Source organism: Equus caballus, chromosome 18, assembly GCF_041296265.1.
Source record: "Equus caballus isolate H_3958 breed thoroughbred chromosome 18, TB-T2T, whole genome shotgun sequence".
Classification (NCBI taxonomy): Eukaryota; Metazoa; Chordata; class Mammalia; order Perissodactyla; family Equidae; genus Equus; species Equus caballus.
Genome location: NC_091701.1, coordinates 58474262 through 58488180, shown reverse-complemented (window position 1 = coordinate 58488180; position 13919 = coordinate 58474262). Strand labels below are relative to the sequence as shown.

The following is a 13919-nucleotide window of genomic DNA, read 5'->3' as shown; positions in this document are numbered from 1 at the left end:
CTTAAATGTAAAGTATCTGTTCGTCTTTTTGCAATGCATTTGTAGAAAACTACTCTATTAGTGCTGATCATATTGTGCAATTCATCATTAGGCTTAGCTACTTGTTTGGTGATATGTCCTAGAGCGCCCACTGTAGGAGAGAGTACAAGGCTTCTGTAGATTTTATAGTTGATATAAACTAACCATACTTTATAATATATATATGTGCTATGAGGAGAGCTGGTTAAGGAATAAAATTAAACAGTCTGAAGATGGATTAAAAATGTTGAAAAATGTCTTCTTTCATACAACTGTCTCATCTTGAAAAGTAAAAGCTCTCAAATGCTAAAATTATAGAAATATTAAAAATAGTTTTTATTTGTTTCCACACAGTGATAATAGATGAAATGCAGTTGTAAATGTTGTAAGAATGATTTCCTTAGCTTTCTCTTTCCATCAGAAAATAACCCTTGTTGAAAGTTTTGCTGGTCATAATGCATTTTGAAATAGAGGTGATCAAAATTAACTACCAGGACGTTTGATGAAGTATTTATTCACGTGTTTATTCTTTGCATGGTAATAATGGATATATACAGGTGGATTAGGGTGCATGTTGGAATGGTGCTATTATACTTTTTCTTTCATGTGGCTTTGACAATGGAACTGAAAACACTTCTGAAATCTTGAATTTCCTGATTGTTTTTTCTTGTTAATCCCTGGATCTTTGCCTAGGTTAAGTGATTTCGTATGATCAAGGATTCCAGGTAAAATGGTATTTATTGAAATGCAAGGATATAATATGTGCCATTATAATTAGAAGATTTTTCTGTTTTTAGATGAAGCATAATTTAAAAAAATCTTTTTTCAGTTCTTTTGGGAATGTCATGTCACAAGTCATCATCAGATTGTCTGGGGAATTTTGTTTTAGATTTTGCCTTACAAATAAGTATCTCATATTTCTCACTTTCCTAAAGCCCATGAAACAAATTGGGTTTATGGGTTGAGAATTAGAAGGTTAGAAGGTCATTGAGATTTTCTCTTTGAAATTTCTTAGGATGTACTGTTTAGTAACTGAAACCTTTAAAGAAGTTTTAGAATGTCAGAATTCTCTTAGAATAGTGAGACTTGTCTTATTACGTAGATCATAGAAAATTCACAAGAGGAAGCAAGGGGTAATTTAGTGTATCTGCCTGAAGTCTTAGCAGCAATTTCTCTTTCACAAGAAGAAGGATTTAGAAAGTTTTTATGAAGATGAGAGATTGATGAATCTCAGTGATTAACCTGTGTCTTTTCACTTTTATATTGAGATAGGAATCCTGAGTTTCCTTCAGCAGATTTTAAAAATGATTAGTTATGAAATGTAGCAGATGCAGTAAACCTGCTTTAACTGAGAAACATGATTGCCAAATCAAAGTACTCGCCAAGTTCATTGGGCTTTCCACTGTTTACTTTCGATGATTAGTGTGCGCTATTTGTATAGTTTGTAGTTTGTTTTGAGGTATGTTGCTGTAGTGATGAATAATTTTTAGTGTAAGTATGTCCTATGCACAAAATTCGAATTCAAGAATGTCCCAGCTGAAATGCAAATTTGACTGGATATCCTGTATTTAATATGGAAACCCTACCTGGTTTCTAAGTAAGAAGGTGAGCCTCCAATAATTACCTGGGAAATTGGGTCTGCCAAAGCCAAAATGGAGGCTTCACATTCCTGTAAAAGCAATCAGTTTCTACTGTTAGAGTTTATGCCTGGAAACTCCTATGATAAGAAAGTTTCCATTTGAGAAACAAAATGGCATAAAAAAATAGGATTGATGGAGCAGAAATTATGAGTAAGGATATGAAAGCCTTCTGTAATTACTGAGATAAAACAATAAAGGCAGCACCTTAAATAATAGCTGTCGGTAACATTTTAAATAAATAATAAAGAGAATTATATAATTAATTTCCAATTGTTATCTCTTGCCAACTAGATCATTTTCAGGATTGTCGTCCCTCAACATGTTTGAGATGCTTATAAATTAATTTGTTTTGTTGTAGTTAACACGCATAATGAGAGGTCCTTCCCTCAATGCCCTGCTCTACCTCTCCATGTGGACTTTATTAAAATATTCATTGTCTTTTTGATCTTAAGACTCACATTTTTGACTCCCACTTCCTAGGTTTCTCAGAGAGGCAGAGTAACTGGCAAACTTGACTTAGAAGAAAATTTATGGAATCCTTTAATTATTCAATGCAACATAGTTGAGTAAAATAGAATAGAAACAATATTTATTGTTTACCTACTAAGCACCTCATACAAAATCAAAATATTTATAAGCAGGTTTTGTTGAATTCTCAAAACTTTATAATATATTAATGTAATACCCATTGTATAGATCTTAAGCTATCTATCAAAAACCTCTCCCCAGCCCAGAGTTACTCCAAGTTTACTCTCACTAGAAGAGAGTAGAACATTCTATCTTGGCTCTGAATGTCACTCTTACTTGTCTGGGCAACCTTCCCACATGAGAATAAAGGAATAAAAGTTCATTTTTCTTCATTTCCCCTAAGGCTGTATTGTAAAATCCTCTTTGCTCACACAGCCTTCTGCATTAGCTTTCTTCTCTCCTCTTACTTCCTAACATGTCCCTCCACACGCTATTTTTGTAAATATTCCCAACAGGAATGACTAGACATCAGTGTATAATTTGATTCTCAAAATGAGAAAAAATATATAGTGATGAACTACATTTACTGCAACAGAATTTTGAGTTAGGCAACCTTGCAGTTGATAGTGAATAATGTAGAGGAGATGTTTGGAGTAATTTATTCAAGCCAACTTTTTTGTACCCAGTCTAAAATGCCACCTCAGTTCTCTCTCTGTCAGTCATGTGACATGTCAAACCAGGAAACCTGTTTTTAACCCAAATAGATCAGTTGAATGTGAGAGCAATCAACCCAAGCTTTAGAAATAGATTAACTCTACCAACCCAATAAAGAACTGTTTAGTAAACCATTCTTTCAATTAAACAGTACCTTCCCAATCATCTAATTTATTTCTCAATGTCTATTGTTCTTTAGGACAATTCTAATTTACTTCCAATTTTTTCATGTCTATTAATGATGTACTGCTATTTCAATCTGATTATTTTGGATCTCAAAAGATATTATTTTTTGCCTCCCCTCATCAATCTGTTGTCCACTTTTGCTATTTACTATTTGTAAAATAAATATTACTGCGTTATGCTTTATTTCTTGTAACTGTTTAAAATTATATTGGTAGCCTTTTCTAGTATCTAACTATGTTCTTTGGGAAAGGACTCTGATTCCTCTTTACATTAAGTATCACTCTATTCTAGTCTCCATGTCAGCTCCAATGTCCTCCTACTTACATCAATCCTATTTGGCTGTGTGATCTATTTGTTATGGCAAAATACCAATGTGAATCCATAATCTAAATTTCAATCACTAAATATCCTCAAAAAACATTTTTTTTTCTTTGAAATTGTCCTCAAATATTTAGAAAAAGCACTGGTGGGTAAGTTAACATTGCTAGTAGTTTGAGGGACTCTATTTCTTTTAATTTCCCCAAAGACAAGATTGCTCAATAGCTATATTTTCTTGGCAAATGGCAATTGAATGATAAATAGATGCCTCCCACAGGGAACGCCTATTCTGTCAGAGTGAGAAGACCTCTGTCTTCTAATTCCATCTGGGGAGTCTACCACACCACTGGGGCATTTACCCAAACGTCTTTTTGCTGACATTTCAAAATTGGTGTGTGAATTTCACTTGGAGATCTACGGTAATTCTAATTCTAATTATTTTTTCCTGTCTTATTCTCTCTTTGGTAGTGTTTGTTTTTAGAAGATAATAGAGGAAATGATTTTACGTATAGAAACCTTCTGTTACTTTTAGTAAGTTAAGGTGGTATTTCTTTGTTCAAGGTTTATTGGGCGATACTGGAAAGGGGATCCCAAATTTTGAAGAAATTTCGAAATGTTAAGGAGTAAGCAGATTCTGAAATGAATCCACAGGGATTCTTTTCCTGGCACTTTTCTACATTTTATGTATTTTTATTGTTACACATTGAATAATACTGTATTCACGATAAATTAGTCAGTTCTTGCTTAACTGGAGCTTTCCGATTTTGCGTAATTTAGGTACACAACCACTTGTATGTAAATCAAGGGAGCAAGCAGTGGATGTCACTCTGCGTACACAGTAGTTAGAAATCCGGTAATGGGGTAAGGAGAAAATAGGGATGCCTTGGAAATGATTTCTAACACATATGTCTTGCTTCACTTACAACTGATTTAACCAGCATTGGATCCCTATCTGCAAATTTTATCATCGTTCTTCTTTAATCAAGTGAATGCAGTAAATAGTGTATAATAGGCTTAGTAATAATAGCAGTGATAGCTAACACTTTCAGACTAACTGCTATACCAGACCCTTTACATTTAATCCATATAACAACCCAATGAGTACGCAATATTATACCTATGTTAGAAGTAGAGAAACTGAAGTACAAAGAGGTTAGGTTACCTGCCTAACATCATCCAGGTAACTCAGCTGGGATTTGAATGCAGGCAGTCAGGCTCCAGAATCCATGCTTTTAACCACTGCCCAAGACTAGCTCTCTGTAAGACATTTAACAAAATCTTTGTTGATATCATTTTGTGAACAAAATAGAAAACTGTTGACTGAAAGATAATGTAATTTAGTAGATTTGTAACTGGTGGAGTGCCTATACCCAAGTGTACCTGGCCAATATTAAGTTAAGGTAAGGGTCTAGGACTCTGCAGTGACTTGGTGAGAACATTGATGACCTGGTCATTAAATCTGTAGATGATATGAAGTTGAGATAATAAATACATAGGAAAATACAATTAATATAAATCTTGATACCTAGGCCACACTTCGTATTAAATACATCAGAATCTCTGGGAATGCAACCCAGGAATCAATATTTTTAAAGCTCCCAAGGTGGTTCCAATGTGTAGCCCCAGTTAGAAACTCTGTTTTTAAAAGGATGGACCAACTCCAACATGGTCAATTTCAACTACAGTAAATGGAAGAGAAAGCGAGAAAAGATGTAGGAGTATTGATGAACTATAAACTCATATATGAGTCAAAAGCATGACACGATTGCTCCCCACAATCTTAATGGTATATTAAATGAGATTAGAAAAAATAGAGTATCTGTAACAATTAAGTTTGCTCAACTAGTTAGAGCATGCCTGGAGTTTGGGAGAAATGCAGACCTTTAGGTGCTTTCATTTGAGAATGACCACCATGGGCAAAGTGCACTGAGTACTTTGTAAAAGAGAAGAGATCATTGGAGGATTTATTATAACATTTGAATATAGTTTTTCAATAAAGCTTTCAGGTAAAATTAAGATCAGTGTATAGGCTTTTCGAGAAGAAAGATTTTTGCTTGATATAAAGAATTTCCCAATAGAGCTGTCTGAATATGAAGGGATTCCTTCTTTGGACATAATGCATGTCCCCCATTGGTGGTCCTGAAGCAAAAGACAGAATGTGACTAAGGTATGTGATAAAGGAGGATAAACATTGTGTGGATGTTAAAGCAGATGATCTTCCAACTTCAGACTCTAGGATTGGATGAACATGTTAAATTAATAAGGTAATACATCAGTGGCCATTCATTTGTTACATTAGTCCTGCAACTGGAAGAAGCAGCAGAGCACAGTGATTGTGGGAAGAGATTCTATGAGGTTCCAAGTCCATCTCCACCACAACTCAGCTGCATGACCATGGGCAAATTACTTCATTTCCCAAGTCTCAGCTTCCTCATCTTGTAAAACAAGAATAGTAATAGACTGCACTGGATTTGTTGTAAAGATTAAGTGAGAATAGTGTATTTAAAGTTCTTTACTTGGCAAGTTGAGGCAAAATGGGAGGAATATGATATAATCAGAAGTTATCATAGTAAAAACTGTAAGGTTGCCAATGATGACTTTATGGTTTGGCATGCGGTGAGTACTCAATAAATGTAACCCATTATTATTTCCAAATTATTCTTTCTTCTTTTATAGCTGTCTTCTAGTAATACAGAATCTGAGAGACAAAACATAAAACAGATAAATATTGGAGGAAGATATGAGGGCGGAGCACAGGAGACCTCAATGAAGTGACACAGCATGGGAGGCTTTGGGTAGGTGGAGGCCACATAAAGAATTGGGCCTGGGTGGGAAAGAAAGGGAGGATCTGAAAGGGATTCAGAGAACCTTATTGCTTATAAGTCTTCATCCATTTCCAACTATTATTTCATTTGATCCTTCCCATAATACTTGGAAGTAGATAGAGAAAGTAGTATTTTCTCATTATACTGGTAATCAATCAGCATCAACAAAAAGGTAAGCAACTGTCCAAAGAGAGCAGAACTGGAAATCGAACCTAGATCTCTTGAACCATGACTCAACAGCATCCATACATCTTCCATACTAGCCTCTTCTGCCTAGTTCTTTGCAGCCCAGCTTGAATGTTTACATTTGAGTGAGGACTTCCCAGTAGGCTACAAACAATGTGATGAAGTTCGGAAATAAAGGAAAGATGTTGAAAAGGGAGTGTGATCAGCGAGTTGCATTTAGTCCAGGAATAAAGTTTTAAAGCTTTCCTGTTGGTTGGAAGACAGTTTTTAAAGAAGGTTGGAATGATCATTAAAATCTCAAGTAGTAGCCTTACCAGTCAATTATGTTAACAGTATTATCACATTTTGTAGGTTCTGAATACTTAAAGGGCTTTCTGTGTAATATAATGAACTATCCTTGACTCTCCTCATACTAAAGGGCAAGCGTCTTTAGTGTGGTATAACAAATCCAACAGTTAATAAGAATCACTGTGTATTAAAAGTTTAATGGTTCATTGAGTTGGGGGTGGAGGAAGGGCAAGAAACTAAAGTTTGTGCTTTGATTTTGTTAATCAAAAGAGGAGCTAAAAAATGTCTGCAAAATAGATGGAGAAAAGATATGCTGTAATTTATTTTTTAGACAAAGTTGTAAGTCCCCAAAACAAGTATCAAACAAGATGGAGAATTTTATACATTATTCTGTGTACTCATATTTCAATGACTATAGATTTTAAGTATAGATGAGTCAGTAAAAATAGCTTTTCACCTAATCAAGACTTCTAATTATTAGCTGTAATTACCACAAACATGCTTCTTGCTCATCTAGGTATTGCATTTCTTTACATATCACACTTGAATGTGTTTAAAAAATGTTAAAAAATAAATTATTTAGATAAGTAAGGTATACTTAAGGAACAAACATTTTACCCAGAGTTAACCATTTCTACATCTAAACAGTATACATATTCTATTATTGTACTTATCTCAATATATATGAATTATTTAAAAAATATCTTTCTCTCCTACTAGACTGTGAGTACCTCGAGGATATGGACTGTGTCCCAATTCTTTTAAATATATGTATCTCAGTATAACAGCTGGCACACAATAAATGATATTCTTAAAACATTGACTAAAGGATAGCACACTTGAATACAGGATCTGTGATACTTATGCAGAACTCAATAAATTATTTGATATTACTGCTCATAAAAGATTAATTATTTAATTAAAGCTGCAGGAAGACACTATTTTTCTTACCTATCAGATGGGCAAGATAAAACTTTATGATAATACAGTGAGTTAGCAAATGTGCGGGCATGCAGGCACTCTCATACACTGTTGGGTGGAATGTAAATTGGTTCATGTATTTGCAAGACAATGTGGCAATAACTATCAAAACTTAAAATATGCATATCTTTTGACCCAGCAATTGTACTACCCCAGGTTTAGTCAACATGTATGCTTGCATATGTATACAAAGATACATACACTAATAATTTTTTTGCATGTATCCATATACACATACACACAGGATTTTATTGTAACATTATTTGTAGTAGGAAAAAAAAATACCCAGCAGTAGGTGATGATAATAACTATGATTCATCCATGCTGCGTGATATTGTCTTACCTGTTCGGGTTGTTATGACTAAATACCACAGACGGGGTAACTTATAAATAAGAGAAATTTATTCCTCACAGTTCTGGAGGCTGGAACTCTGAGATCAGAATGCTAGCAATGTCAGGTAAGTGTCCTTTTCCAAGTCACAGAGTTTTTGTTGTATCCTCACATGGAGGAAGGGGCAAGGGATCTCTATGAGTTCTCTTCTGTAAGAACGTGAATCCCATTCAGGAGGACTCTACCCTCAAGACCTAAGCACTCCCAAAGGCCCCATCTTCTAAGACAATCACATTGGGCATTGGGAGTTCAACATGTGAATTTGGGGGGCACGCAAAGATTCAAATCATAGCAGATATTATGCAGTAATTTAAAATGATAAGGTACTTCTATAAGAATTGATATGGAATAATTTATAAGATATTAGCAAAACAAGTAATATGCAGGACAAAGTATATACTGTTTGTATATAAGATGTATATTTGTGTATTTGTATATGTGTGTAAATATGTACACAGAGAGAGAGAAGGCGAGGAGGAGAGGTGGAAGAGAAAGAAAGAGAGCAAGAAAGGATGAATGAACTTGATAGGGGGCCTGGGGACTGAGTCCAAAGTGGAATTACTGTTAGCTACGTACTCTTTGTACTGTTTGAAGTAGACTTTTAACTACTAGACTGTACTTTTGAATTTTTTAACATACACATGGTTTACTTTTGAGAAAACAGATATATTCATATAAAAAATAAAATGAAAGATGAAAGAAGTGGAGGGAAAATGGAAGGAATGTGATGTGATCAAAAGTTATCACAGTAAAGCTCACAGGATTCCCAGATGATGACTTCGTGGTGTCTAGCCATGGTTAATGGATGGGAAAAGAGGTAAAGCAGAAGCCGTTGTGTCAGGTAATTGGATGATGATCCAGCCTGTTGCCCTTTGTCCTCCCAAGTGTCTATTCCCTACAAGTTCAAGGTGAAAAGCTGGTGTTTGGTCAAGTCCTGAGCAGGTGTTACATTGACCTTCTATGACCACTCCTGGTGTCCAGCCTTGGCCTGCCTGATGGTGGGTGTTTTTCCTTCCAGAACTTTCTGGAAATATAGTCCTCAAGTATTCATGCTTATACGCAGTCACTTGAGAGTTCCTCCCATAAAAGACTTCCACTTGTCTTACTCTGGAGTGTCCACATAAAACACCAGGGCTTGAGGGGACTTCAGCTTTGTGAAATGAAAACTCCCAGAGTACCTCAATGCAAGTCACACTACCATATTAAAAGGAAAGAAAGACCAAAAACTACATTAAAATAATAGTAAGGCACGCCTTAAATCCATAAACATGATAGCATTCAGTGCTGTGCTGAGCTCACCCCGTTGTGCAGTGGGTTTGTTTTTCAGTCTCATACATTTAGTTCTCTGTTTGAGAAACTCACAACACTGGGTGATCTTACCTTTAGGGTTGTAATACAAAGTCATGGTGAGATGATGGACGTTTTAGCATGAATTCCCTTGCTTCTAGGGTTTTAATGCTGAGTGTGAATATTAATTTAACTCATTATTTCTGTTTAATAAGCTCAGTATCCCAGATGGGCTTAAGTGGGAGTGATTTTATCTTGTATCAACTTGCAGAACTGTGGCATGAAGGACTTGATTAATGATATTATGATCAACTGACTGTTGATTAGACATTTTCCTTCTAACTGTCTTCTAATTGGTCTAAATTCGCTGTACTGCTGCTCTTAAAATATGTTCTTCTTTGCATTTGAAGATGATACTATTGGATTTTCACTGAGCCATATATATGTATGTATGTATATCCTTACCTATTGTGATCAGCTACATAATTGCTGGCATTTACGCATTGCCTACCCAGGACTAAGGGCAGAGTTTGTGTTTGTGAGTCCAGATAGAGCCAACTAGATGACGGGAAAGCCATGAAATTAGTCTCATTAACACAGTCCTCTAATTGGCTGAGCTAACTGGACATAGTCACTGTTGACCTAATGCTAACATCTTATGAATTTTCTGTCTTTCTGTGACTCATAAAAATGACCACAGAAATAGAGCAGGGAAAGATGTTTCACAAACTTTCCCTGTGAGACAGTTTCAATATTTCAAAGAAGTGGCCAAGAATCAGGGATTATAATACCCAAACTACAAATGCTGAACATTTGTACAAGAAAGAGAGAGATCCTAATCCAAATAAGCAAGTTTCTTTCCTTTGATAGGCGTTCCTTCTTTGTGTAAAGATTAGTGCCAAGTGGTGCTCTGTTTGTGGTGTATCTGGCGGGGAGGGTGGCTGTGAAGAACTGTCAGGAAACAGGGTTTTGGTGAAGCTGACAAGCTGGTTGCCGAGGGCCCGGCATGCAAGTCTCCAGGGGCCCTCTCACCCCTGGCTGATCGTTAGAATCAGCTGGGGAACTTTTAAATAGTGCGGATGCCCAGGCTTCGCCCTGATCAGTTAAATCAGAATCACTGGCCATGGGTATTTTTAAAAGCTTTTCAGTATGTTCTAAAGCCACCTTTGAGAATCGCTGCTTAAAGGGGTTTGTGCTCTACTGTGCAGGTAACGGAGAGTCTTTGAAAGAAGCTCCACAGCTGAATTGACGTGAAGGAACTATTAAGAGTGAGATAATAGAGTACAGCGGCAAAGAGTTTGTAATCTGGCATCAGGCAGACACAGGTTCCACTCTGACCTGACTTTTATTAATCATGGGAAAGTTCTCTAATCTCTCTAAACTCAAGTGTTCTCATCTGTAAAATATACCTCATCGAGTAGGAGCAATGATCAAATAAATTTATGTGTGCTACAGAGCCTGGTCCGATGCTTAAAAACATGCTAAGTGTGAAAAAATAAAAGCAGAGGTCCACCTTTCCAAGTTCGCAGTCTTGGCTAACTTTTTTGTGCAAAATGGGAACAATACTATCCAGATCTGAACATTACAGGTTGAAAGCCAAAGTATGCATATTTTGCTTGAAGAAATAGATGCATTTCATTTTGCTAAGTGCATATTTCTAAAAACTTATTCCATTTTAAGTAGTGATTTCCTTCACAAAGTCTGTTACATTTTTACAGTAAAAATTTAAAAATGTCCCAGTAGACTGAGTTTATAATTTTTGGTGCCTTGGGACATGCTGGTCATTGTGGAAAACCAGTGCATGGCAGGGATTCTTTCAAACTTAATTATACTTTTGATTTTATGCTTCTTCTTTATCTTATTGCCACCCTGTCTCTTTCTCTTTGTAGCATAAGAATTTTTCTATTACTTCACACTTAATCCGGTCTATAAATTTTTTTCCTAACCATTCATTTAGGTGTTTATTCAATAGTATTTATTAAGTATAAATTTTGTTCTAAATTCTTTTATCAATACAGAAGCTGTACCTAATTTACAAATGAACTGTGTTGCAATAATTGATTCATAAGTTACTTAGTGGTTTTGAAGCATTTTCCTATAGATCTAATATTTTAAATCAGGTCTATGCTTCCAGGCCAGCTAAGCCCTCGGGGGAAATGAGAAGAATAACCCACAAATTTCCATTGAAGAAGCAAAATTTGTATTAGTAATAGAAAGTATTAAAGAAAAGGGACAGGAGGTAGGAACTAAAAAGTCAAGGTGTATATTGAAATGTTTCTGTTATGGTGAGGTCAACACTTTACTCCTTGTCCAGCACTAAGTTACATGGAAGGACGTCTTGGGGCCTAGGAGAGTAAGGGAAGAGGCTATTTAAAGTTCTTTATAGGTGGTGCTCATATGATTTATCATTAAAATAGGACCCTTTAAAGAATTATTAATGCCAAAGCCAGGACCCAGGCATGAACTCAGGTTGCTCTAATGGAATATGTGTTCGCTCTAACTAGGGGTGTGGTCAGTCTTGGAATTTTCCCAATGCACGTGTAAATAGATTGAACAAGAATCCAGATATAGTTAGATTTAACAATTTAGAATTAATAGTTAAAGCAATCTTAGCCTTGGAACACTGTGGTGTTCAATGCCCTATTTCCTGATTGCTAATAGTTACGTGACCCTTGGAATATTCAGGAAACTGGAGAAGACAAGTATTTCATATAAGCATAACGCAACCTAAAAAATAAGAATGAAATTGGGTAAGAAGCTGTACTAGTTAATAAGATATCTCTAAACTTGAAAATGTAAGGGTTACTCTTTTGGTTTTTACTCAGATTTTGTCCCTGTAGTCTTGAAACTGCTGGGGTTTACAACTGTTTACAAAATTCAGTTTTCTAAAACCACTTTGCATTCATAAGAGTCTGTTCCCATGGACTTTCCGACTAGATCGGGTCCACCTCCAGCTGTCTCAAAATGTGTTTAATCACCAGGAACGTTCTGTTGATTGTCAATGATATTTGCTTGATTAATTCAGCTCTAGCTGTGTTACCTTTTTACCTATGTCTTTCAGCTTGTCCTAGAAAATTAAATGTTTCCTTTTGGGATTTTTAGGAAACAAACTAAAAAGAAAGTTAATTTCCCTTTTTGTTTTGAGTACAGAATGATATTTTCATTAGTTTTCTTTAACTCAAGTATAAATATTTTATGTGAACTAAATTTTCTTTGAAGTCCTATTTCAACTCTACTATGTTGTTCGAACTTAGTCCATTCTCTATCTAATACTCTAAAGTGTAAAGTATTTGCATCTTTTTAGAAGGTATTACTTTAGGGATTGGATTTAAGAAAAATTTAAAAACTATTTGTGCTACCCCTGTTGTAATAATTTTTAACCGTTTCCTGACTTGATCTTTTATCAAGAACTCATAAATGGGCTTTAAAATTATATATACATAAAATGACAGGGCTGTTTTTGCAGAGTATTTTCACATGGATTTCTAACACTCATACATTAAACTAGGGTTGATTTTTGTTCTGTCCCAAAGTCTTCCCAACTGAGAGTCAGATATTATCTTTCACAATTAAGACTGTAGTCTGCTAACCAATATTAAGGATTTCTGATGACATCAGTTCTCTGGGAAGAAAGTGCAACATATTGAGACAGATAATAGTAAACTTAAAACAAAAGTTATTTTTTTAAATATTTACACATATGATAATGCTATTTTGTTTTGCTCCCCCCCCCAAAATAACTATAAGAAAGATAAATTTTTAAGACCAAAACTTCACAAATGTGGATATTTCACACTGACTGCTCCCTTCTTTATAAAAGAGGTTGTGCTATGTGGGAAAACACACCAGATGAGAGTTGCATTTTCTGGAGTCTCATCTTGAGGCTGCCACTAATTGTCTCTGAGACCTTGAATAAGTCACAGAACCCTCTGGGCTTCAAAGTCCTTATCTTCAAAATGAGAGATTCAGACTAGCTTTTAGTACTCTTTAAGAACCACCTAAACTGGACAATTCCAGGGTTATTTTTCATGTGACTTCATTTCATAGCTGCTTTTTCACCTGTTCTCATAGAGTTTTGAAGATTGACTGCATTCATAGTTTTAAAAAAGAGAAGAAAATTTGTAATGTGTTTTGAGTGTTTCCAGAACTAGCTGCCCTAAGAACGTGAAGGATTCAATGAGAGAGTATTATTGAGATAACTATGCTGCAAGAGTTTAATCATGGGCGTTTTATTCAGGCCAATTTCTCATTGATTTTTGTCTGAAAGAGTCAAACCCGACGAAAGGGCAGTTGCTTTCTGTGAATGGGGATGAGCAGCATTTGTCTTAAGATTCAGGGCGTTTATTGTGACTGTGATTCTCTTCAGAGTTGCTTGAAGTGCCCATATTGTTTGTTATCATCAATATGCATGCATTTTACTACTAAATATTCTTTTTATAGACTTCACAAAAATGCTCCAGTGATGTGATTACTCACCTAATGAAAACCTGCTGCCTCCAAGCTAGTCTAGGCATCTGCTCACAAGTAAGATTTCCTCAATGTTCAAAATAAATCTTTTCAGTCACTTTATGGTAGCTTTGATGTGCTCCATATGGCTTAAATACATAGAATTTAGGT

The 13919-nt window shown here is 35.4% G+C and overlaps 1 protein-coding gene across 17 annotated transcripts in view; it reads left to right on the top strand.

Moving 5' to 3' along the window:
* The window catches only part of ZNF385B (zinc finger protein 385B), a 383440-nt gene that overhangs the window by 109083 nt on the left and 260438 nt on the right, over positions 1–13919 (top strand). Inside the window, exon 1 of one of the 17 annotated variants that reach the window (XM_070241369.1) lies at positions 6021–6139. The exons of 15 other annotated variants lie outside the window; for them this stretch is intronic. The gene's annotated coding sequence lies outside the window, so the exon portion shown is untranslated. Of the gene's footprint in view, positions 1–6020; positions 6140–13742; positions 13827–13919 lie in introns of those variants that run through there. One more of the 17 variants, XM_070241372.1, reaches the window with a different exon arrangement.